Source organism: Hermetia illucens, chromosome 5 (assembly GCF_905115235.1).
Source record: "Hermetia illucens chromosome 5, iHerIll2.2.curated.20191125, whole genome shotgun sequence".
NCBI classification, from domain to species: domain Eukaryota; kingdom Metazoa; phylum Arthropoda; class Insecta; order Diptera; family Stratiomyidae; genus Hermetia; species Hermetia illucens.
Window position 1 is genome coordinate 6,086,735 of NC_051853.1, and position 8,999 is coordinate 6,095,733.

The window sequence follows — 8,999 nt, forward strand, 5'->3', positions numbered from 1 at the left end:
GCTCTATGAAACACTAGAGGGTCAAAGGTGGATGGAGGTCACGTCGGGGGTAGCACAGGGATCCATCCTAGGGCCGGACCTCTGGAACGCTACCTATGACAGTCTGCTTAAACTCGACATGCCAGAACAGTCGCGCCTGGTCGGCTACGCAGATCATGTCGCAGCGCTTGTTGCTGGACGCACTGTCGAACAGGCGCAAAGCAGACTCGGCATATTGATGCGACGGGTAAGCGGATAGTTGACTACTCATGGTTTCAACCTCGCACTGGATAAAACCGAAGTAGTCATCCTGACTAAAAACAGAATTCCGACCCTGCGTCCCATATCGTTCGGCGAGTCGATCATCGAGTCAAAATCAGCGGTAAAGTACCTCGGGTTGACTCTTGATTCAAAGATGAGCTTTTCTGAGCAAATCCAAGTAGCAGCGAACAAGGCTGCGGCTGGAGTTTCGGCGTTAAGTAGGCTAATGGCAAACATTGGGGGTCCTACGTCTAGTAGGCGACGTCTCCTGATCAGCTCAACGCAGTCTGTCCTGCTCTACGGCGCAGAAGTATGGGCTGGCGTTCTTAACAAGGAGGTATATCGTAGACGCCTCGCGCAAGTACAGAGACGGGGAGCTTCACGGGTGGCGTCTGCGCACCGCACAGTCTCTGAACCGGCCGTGATGGTGATCGCGGGAGTTATCCCCGTTGCCCTTCTTGCTAGGGAGCGTCAGGCCATATACAAGCGCAAGGGAGATGAGCCAAGGGAGGTGGTTGCTCGCGAAGAACGGGAAGACACTCTAGACGAGTGGCAGCTCTCTTGGCAAAATGAAACTAGAGGCAGATGGACTGCGCGGTTCATCGGCAACTTAGGTGCGTGGCTGACTCGGAAGCATGGTGAGACTGACTATTTCCTTACCCAATTTTTAAGTGGGCATGGAAGTTTTCAGAGATTGGAAAGGCGCGTTCTTCGGATTGTGTGTTTTGCAATGGAGTTGTGGACGATACCCACCACACTTTCTTTTCTTGTGGAAGGTGGGATGGGGTTCGTCAGCAGCTCTATTTAAACACAGGGGATCTCTCTCCAGACAACATTGTCGAAGAGATGCTGAGGACTGCTGACAGGTGGAACCGTGTTGCCCATTACGTTCGGGCCCTTCTCGTTGCTAAGAAGATAGAACTCCACCGGTGGAGGAGCCGGATGCCAGGGGGTTCCTTGAACTGACAGTTCCCTTCCTCCTCTCCCCTCCTGTTGGTGAAAGGAATTCCCTGATTTGAAGGCTCCGCAAGGCGGGAGAATTCGGGGGCTGGCCCGAAGTAATGTGACAAACGGTTCCAGGCTAGCTCTCTGACGATGGGGAGGTGTTTAGTTGGTAGTCCGACGACGTACCGAATCGGGAGTCCAACACTGTGTGTGTAAATGCATCCACCTACCCTACCCCAAAAAAAAACCTAAAGGCATAAGAGCAAGGCATCCCAAGCCTTTCCTCGATGCTCTTCTGAAGGCCATGGGGCCCATCTACAAAGACCTCACTCGAAAGGATCTACTGGAAAACTGTATTGGTGGGATGACTCAAAACAACGATGAAAGTTTTTTTCAGTATGGAAAATTGTCTCCAAATCCAAGTACTCTAGAGCTGTCATTGTTGAAACTGCCGCCTATGTGGCAGTTTCAGTTTTCAGCAATGGCTACAGTAGCATCTTGGCAAACCTGTTAGAGCTCGGAATAACAGTGGACCTACATTGCCTAGCAGAGCGCCAGAAGAGGGATGTGTGTGTGGGTGGCGGGAGAGAAATTATAGCTTTTGTGCACTCAGGTTGTGGTGGCCCATTGTACTCGACACCCCCATCTAACCGAATATCCCGAATTCATCAAAGTATCGAAGGATTTTCGTCAGTGGATGTGATGCTACCCGTCGCAACTGGAGCACATCGACATCGAAGGTCTGATGCGTCCATAGACGGGGCAATTACATATAAAATTCTCCGTGGATTCCGCTTCCTCATTTCAGGTGTGACACGTACCATCTTGGATAATTCCTATTCTGAACATATATCCAACTAGCGAATTATGGCCTATCAGAATCCCTACAATACTCCTGCAAGTTCTCCTGCTTTTCGACAAATTTTGCTGTACGCATGTTCGGTTCTGTCAGGAAAATTTTGGTGTGTCTAGCAGCTTTTAGACTCCACCACCTCTCATTGTGGGAAGCTTGTTTCCAGTTTTTGAAGACAGGCTTAGTCAATGCTACTGATACTCCAATTGCTGGTTCCGGTCCTGGCATAGGAGAGATTGATCCCTCTTTTTCTAAAGCATCCGAGATTTTATTTCCCTCTGCCCCTCAGTGACTAGGTACCCAGAGTATTTCCATCGTATTGAATCTAGAGATAGAGTTCAAATGGTTTCTGCATTCCTGAACGATTTTTGAAGTAATCAAAAGACTACTCAATGCCCTAGATGCATGGCTATCAGTGCAGATTGAGATAAGCCTGCCCTTCAACCACTCGTCGATCACCCAGTTTGCCGTCCTTAGGATTGCATAAACTTCGACTTGAAAAACCGTTGCATATTGTACCCAACGAAAAGCCCACTTCTCGTTTTTAGTCGAGAGATAGACTCCGCCTCCAAAGCCCTGTTCTGTTTCTAGGAGATCGGTATAGAAGGCTTCCGTATATCCGGCCACGCATTCCTCTAGGACTTCCCAGTTCTCTCTACGTTTCAGGATAACTTCATATCTTCAACCAAACATATGTATGGGGATTGGAGAATCGGAAGGCATTGTAAGAACTGGATTCAGTACACCCAGTAACTCTTACGGCAAGGTTAGTTCCGTTCATTCTTCCGTACAAACATTTTTCCACCCATGCAGCAAAATTTCATACAGCCACAAACGTTGAACTCCCCAAGCAGTAGGTCTGGCCTTTGGCGGAACACCAGTTTTAGCCTTCCACCGGGATAGCATCAGGACCTGGCACTTTCTTGTTTTTCATAATAAGAAACGCTTCTTCGAGCTCTCTCATTATGAAAAGGGTGAAATTCTCGACACTTTTCGCGCTATTGATATCAACCCGTACAGGATATCTGAGGAATAATTCTCGTACAATGCGGTCAATTTGGTCAGTACTTAGTCGCGAGATTCCGCAGGCAGGGAGAGTGTCAACCACTTCGAACGCAATGTACTGGTGATCACTTGCCGAGAAGTCTTCCAAGACTCGCCATCCGTCCACCGATGGTGCCAGGGATTCCGACGCAGGGATATTTCCAGCGCAGCCTGGGTGCCGAAACTTTGGCGTGGATCCGGTGTTTAAAACTATAAGCCCGGTTCTCGCAACCATTTCAAGAATCCGTTTCCCTCTGGAGTCTAGCTGAGACATGTTCCATTCAAGGGCCCCAGCATTAAAATCACTGCCTACCCGGATTTGTCCCTCCGTGCCCGAAGCGTCCTCCAGAGCATCAAACTGGCGCCGAAAGTCCGGCATCGTCTCATTCGGCGTCAGGTAAACACTAAAAAACATTTTCCCTAAACACCGAATCCAGACATCATTCCCTCGGCCTTGGGCAAGAACACGAAGTCGAATATCGCGCCGAACCCAAATGGCAGCGGTACCTGATAACTCGAGATACCATGAAGCCAGGTCCCTGATTCGGTATTGCCCGCTAAATAGCACTAGCATGTTAATTTGTAAAATGCGGATCATGCCATTCACACTCTAGCCCTGTCCAGTTCCGCCCTAAAGATTGGACACCATCCGGAACTCGCACGATCAATGCAGAGTACGCAACTTGTGCTTTCATTTCAGGTTTTCGCTTCGTAACCAACCTAGCCGCTGCTGTCTTGATGGAAACTATCCGCATTCGTACCCTGCATATTGTTCGGGAACAGCAAGTTTTTGGCCTCGAGCATTTACAGAGGTGATACCTAACCGGGCATTGGTTACCTTTGGACAATAAGGCTATGATTCAGTCAAGAGCTCAGATTTCCAGAGAGCACATAGGCTCTAGACTAGAAACAAGAGCCTTCTTCACTAATAACCCCTTGACCGCTTCATAGAACGTACCCTTGCTAGTCATTTTCGAGCCCAGTTCGACGAGGACTCCGCCACCCTTCGTTTTCCATATGGAAGACACCTCTGCTCCGTTGTCTTTGGATTTCATCCTGTAGCGGATTTCACTAAGGATTTCCGGAAATGTCTTGCCTTGCGTCGGCTTAATGAGCAGAACCGACGCTCTAGTCCTTCTTCGTTTCTTCGTATTTTCTGTTACTGACTTTTGGTTTGTAACCTTCCAGTCTTTAAACAGACGGGTCTCTGGCAGCGTAGTCAGTTGTTTCCCTTTATCCAACTAGTCTTCTTTTTTTTTGGGCCCTGGGAGCTACTTTGATAAATTTTCCCACCGCATACGCTTTACCACAGTCCTGATGGATCTTTCCTCTTCGGCTCTAGCTAGGATGGTCGACTTCACTTCCACTCGGTGCGTGTCTGCGATTCTGACTGGAATTTTTTCGAAAAGGAACACTATAGGATATTGGAGTTGCCGTCCCCGTACCGTCAGTCGCGCCACTTGTTACGGCTTCTTTTTCATTTGGACGCCCCGGTGTCAAATCGGGTGTTTCAGCCCTCGCTGCCTCTTTCGTTGATCGCTGCTGTGAACGACGCATTTCTATGCTGCGCTCAAACATACTCAGCTCTTCCTTCCTCCTTGCTATTTTACCGATTTTTTTGTTGGTATAGATTTATTCTTTCTCAAGACTACTCCCTAGGACACAGGTATGCTGCCAGTTAGGAGGTCAGAACTACTTAATTGGGCACCTCGAAGACGTCACACCCCGTATTGTAAGCGGTCCTTTAAAGGTCGCTGACGACTCCTGAGGGGTTGGACGGTTTGACGGTTCCCAAATGTACACAATTTTTGCATATAAAATCTTTGCGGTATGGCCAACGAGTTGTTTGGACTGAAATACTGCTGAGGAGGTGCCTAATGTCTAATATTATCGAACGCTGGAGTTGTCAACTTTTCAGCATCTTTCAGAGCCGCAACCTTTGGAAGAACCACCGAGGGCGAACTTACGGGTATTTCATGCTACGACGGGTATTTCATGAGAGACGAGATTCTTCCAAACGTCTTGGTCCGTCGAGCCTTCATTTCTTCAAGAATCAGCAAATTTTAGTCCAACCAGCAATTCGCAACTTGAAGTTCTTCAAGCAGCCTTTGTAGTTGGAGTTCTTCGAGCAGTTTTTGGTGCATAAACAACGAAATCATGCATTACAGTTTCAGTGAAGTGTAAACCATCGCAATCAAAAAGGGCACTTTCTTATGCAATGTAAATCAATGAATCCGTGAATACAAACACTTTTTTTACCTTTGTCATTTCGTATATGATCAGAGGACCAAGCCCTAATAGATCCTTGATCTCGAGCTGAGGCTGGCGAGAGACTCTGATCGGAAAAAAATTGTGCTGAGGCCCAAAAACTGCATTGGCCTTATATTTAGAGCTTGAGGCCCAAAGAATTGTATCTGCTTATAAAAGATTTGTGCTTGAGTGATCGAAGAAGGAGCTTCTCCAGCAAGCTCTCTACTTTTCATATGGTACTTGAGTGATCGCAGAAGAAAACTCCTTCAGCAGTGCGCTCTCAGCAACTCTCGCAGGATATCATTCATTCCTCAATGACCTGTCGAAATAGGATCGCTCAAAAGGCGAAAGGAGAAAAGAAGTTGCAATTGCTAAGCAATTTTAATCAAGTCTCGCACTTTCATCAAACGCATCAATGGAGGTTCAGAAGATCATTGATGCCCAGCAAGCGCGGGTTTTCAAAGTCGACGAGACCCAAGACTCACTGTGCAAACTAAGGCAGGATAAGGGAAAAGTTCGAAACGGCATGGCTGGAGGTCGAGAACGCTTATTCTGACTTTATGGTCGATCATGAGCACGGAAAAAAGGATTTAGTGTATTTCCGGGACAATAAGGTTGGCCTGATGCAAAGCATCTATGCCAGGACGAAGGAATTCCCGTCATTCCCGAAGAGTTTCAAGTTCAAATCAATTCGGACGCGTTGGAAGAAGCAGCGAGGGGATAGTCCAAGACCCTAACTGTTGAAGGAGGAGATGCAAGTAGAGGATCTATATCACGGCCCTGCGCAGGAGCAGGCTTGGAAGCCCCAGGCTGGAGTATATCTAACAACGACAGTAGGGAGGCAACTATGAATACTCAAGATGTATATAGTAGATTCTCAATAGCATTCGGAGGTGCTTGAACTCCGCCATGCTATTAACGTAGTATGCTGGTCCCAAGCCCAGGTAAAGGAGGAGGGTTTGAGGCAACGTACTCTGTACTATCCTCAGTAAAACAAAAATAAAATGCTGAGATCAGGGAAAGAGATAAATAGAGTATAGTTGGAGTTATTCTACTATGCTAAATCCTACCTGATCTCTCTTGGTGACAGGCCCCGCGACAGGTCGACCAAGAAAATGCATAGAATGTCGTTACAAACATGATGATCGGATTGAGTCACAAGCCTCGGAGAAATGCTAGAGCGTCCACCTCAGTCGATGCGCCAGACCGGGCCCCGGTCCTGTCGAGAAATGGGCAAGGGTTCTTCACGCATGGACGGCGTCAGGACATAAGCAAGTTAGTCCGCACACAACGAACAAAACAAATACGTGTCTGCACGCTAAATGTTGGTACCCTAATTGGAAAGACGGAGGAATTCGCAAGAGCCCTTCGGAAAAGGTGCATTGACATCTGCGCTCTGCAAGAAACCCGATGGTCTGGTGCCAAAAGCTATGACATTGAACGCGAACGCGGTAAAAATGGCTACAAACTTCTCTATTTTGGTAACCCACACACTCAATATGGTCTTGGCATTGCCATCTCAGAGGGTTTCCGTGATGCCATTAAAGAAGTCGAACGATTTGATGATCGGCTGATGAAGCTCACCATTATATCAGCTGATCGCACTATTCACTTCTTCACCGCGTATGCACCACAGACAGGTCGACCTGATGCGGAGAAAGATGCCTTCTGGCAACTTCTCGATGAAAAGACTTATCACGTCATCTAAACTGGACACTCGGGATGGCGAGAGAGATCTGTGTCGACTTGCTAAAAGCCGTGATGAACGCACACAGGATATCGAACACTTCTGTTGTGTTAATGACAAGAACGGTACTTTGCTTACCAACCGTCGAGCCGCAACGGATAGATGGCGAGAATACTTCGAGCAGATTTCAACTGAAGAATTTGCTCATACTCCACTTCCACAATCATTGCCGACATTTGGAGCAGTTCCACCAGTCAGCGCAACTGAAGTCGAGGAGGCAATAAAACAAATGAAATTGGGGAAAGCAACAGGACCTGACGACATCGCATCTGAGCTCTGGAAAGCGAAGAGCTGGGACCCAACACTGATGCTCAGTGAATTCTTTAACCAGGTTATTCAGGAAGGAAGAACACCATCTGACTGGCAAGAAAGTACCACCGTTCCAATATGGAAAAAGAAAGTTAGCCCAGCAGAATGTTCAAATTACCATCCGATCCGGTTACTTTCCCATACCATGAAGATTTTTGAACGCATTCTAGACAACCGTATTCGCGAAATCGTTGAAATAACCGTGAATCAAGCCGGATTTGTCAAGAACTGCGGAACTACTGACGCAATACACACTGCGCGGTTACTCATGGAGAAACACCGTGAGAAGCATCGGCCTCTTTACATTGCCTTTCTGGATCTAGAGAAAGCGTTTGACCGTGTACCACACGAACTCATCTGGTATGCTTTACGACAACACTTCGTGCCAGAAGAATTCGTGCGCTGGGTTCAATTGCTCTACCACGATCCGAAAAGTAAAGTTCGAAGTATGGCGGGTGTATCAAAACCGCTTCGTGTCTCTGTTGGAGTTCATCAAGGAAGTGCCCTCTCACCACTCCTCTTTGTCTTTGTTATGGACACCGTCACACGGGATATCCAACGTCCAGCGCCCTACACACTGCTTTATGCAGATCATGTATTCCTAGCATCTGATAGCAAAAATGATCTCGAGCAACTTGTTCAAAAATGGAATGATCGCCTCATGCAACACGGTCTCAGATTGAATTTAAACAAAATTGAATTTTTGACGACCGATCCCCATGAAACAGGCACAATCACTGATCAGCCCAGAACTGAGCTATTTAAATACCTCGGGTCAACGCTATCAGCCAATGGAGAACTCCGTTATGAAATTGCGTCACGCATTAACGCAATCTGGATGAAGTGGCGTTCCACAACTGGTGTCCTTTGTGATCGACGTATCAACGAACGTCTCAAATCTAAAATTTACCGCAATGCCGTCCGTCCAGTCGCTCTCTATGGTTCTGAGTGTTGGCCGACCATAAAAGACAATGAACGGCGTCTTGCAGTAATGGAGACGAAGATGCTACGTTGGACTAGTGGTGTCACACGTTTAGATCACATCCGAAATGAGGATATCCGCGATCGTTATGGGGTTGCACCGATCGCGGAAAAGTTGCGAGAGGGGCGTCTTCGATGGTATGGTCACGCAATTCGTACAAACGAGAATTCACTTGCCAAGATTGGTCTGAACATCGAAGCCGATGGTAAACGATCAAAAGGCAGACCTAAGCAACGGTGGCTTGATACGCTGGTTGCGGATTTGAAAGCCTCGAGATTGCACCCAGATCAGGCATTCGATAGAGCCAAATGGCGAAGCCGATCACGACGAGTCGACCCCGCTTGTGAACGGGACAAAGGCTGAAGAAAAAGAAGAAGAAGATTCGGAGGTGCTTAGGGGGTTTGTGATCCTGAAATTAGAAATCGAAATTCCTCAACATGCGGTGGGACCTTTGGCCTTACGGATGCCAAAGGGTCCCTTCGTGGAGAAATTTCAGTTTGTCTGGACAAACAAGCCGTATTTGCAGTTTTTAAACACATTTACCCAAATATTTTTAAAAAAAAGTTATTAAACGTGTTTAATTATTTTTTATCCATATACACCCGCTTCATTTTGATGCTAGAAAATTT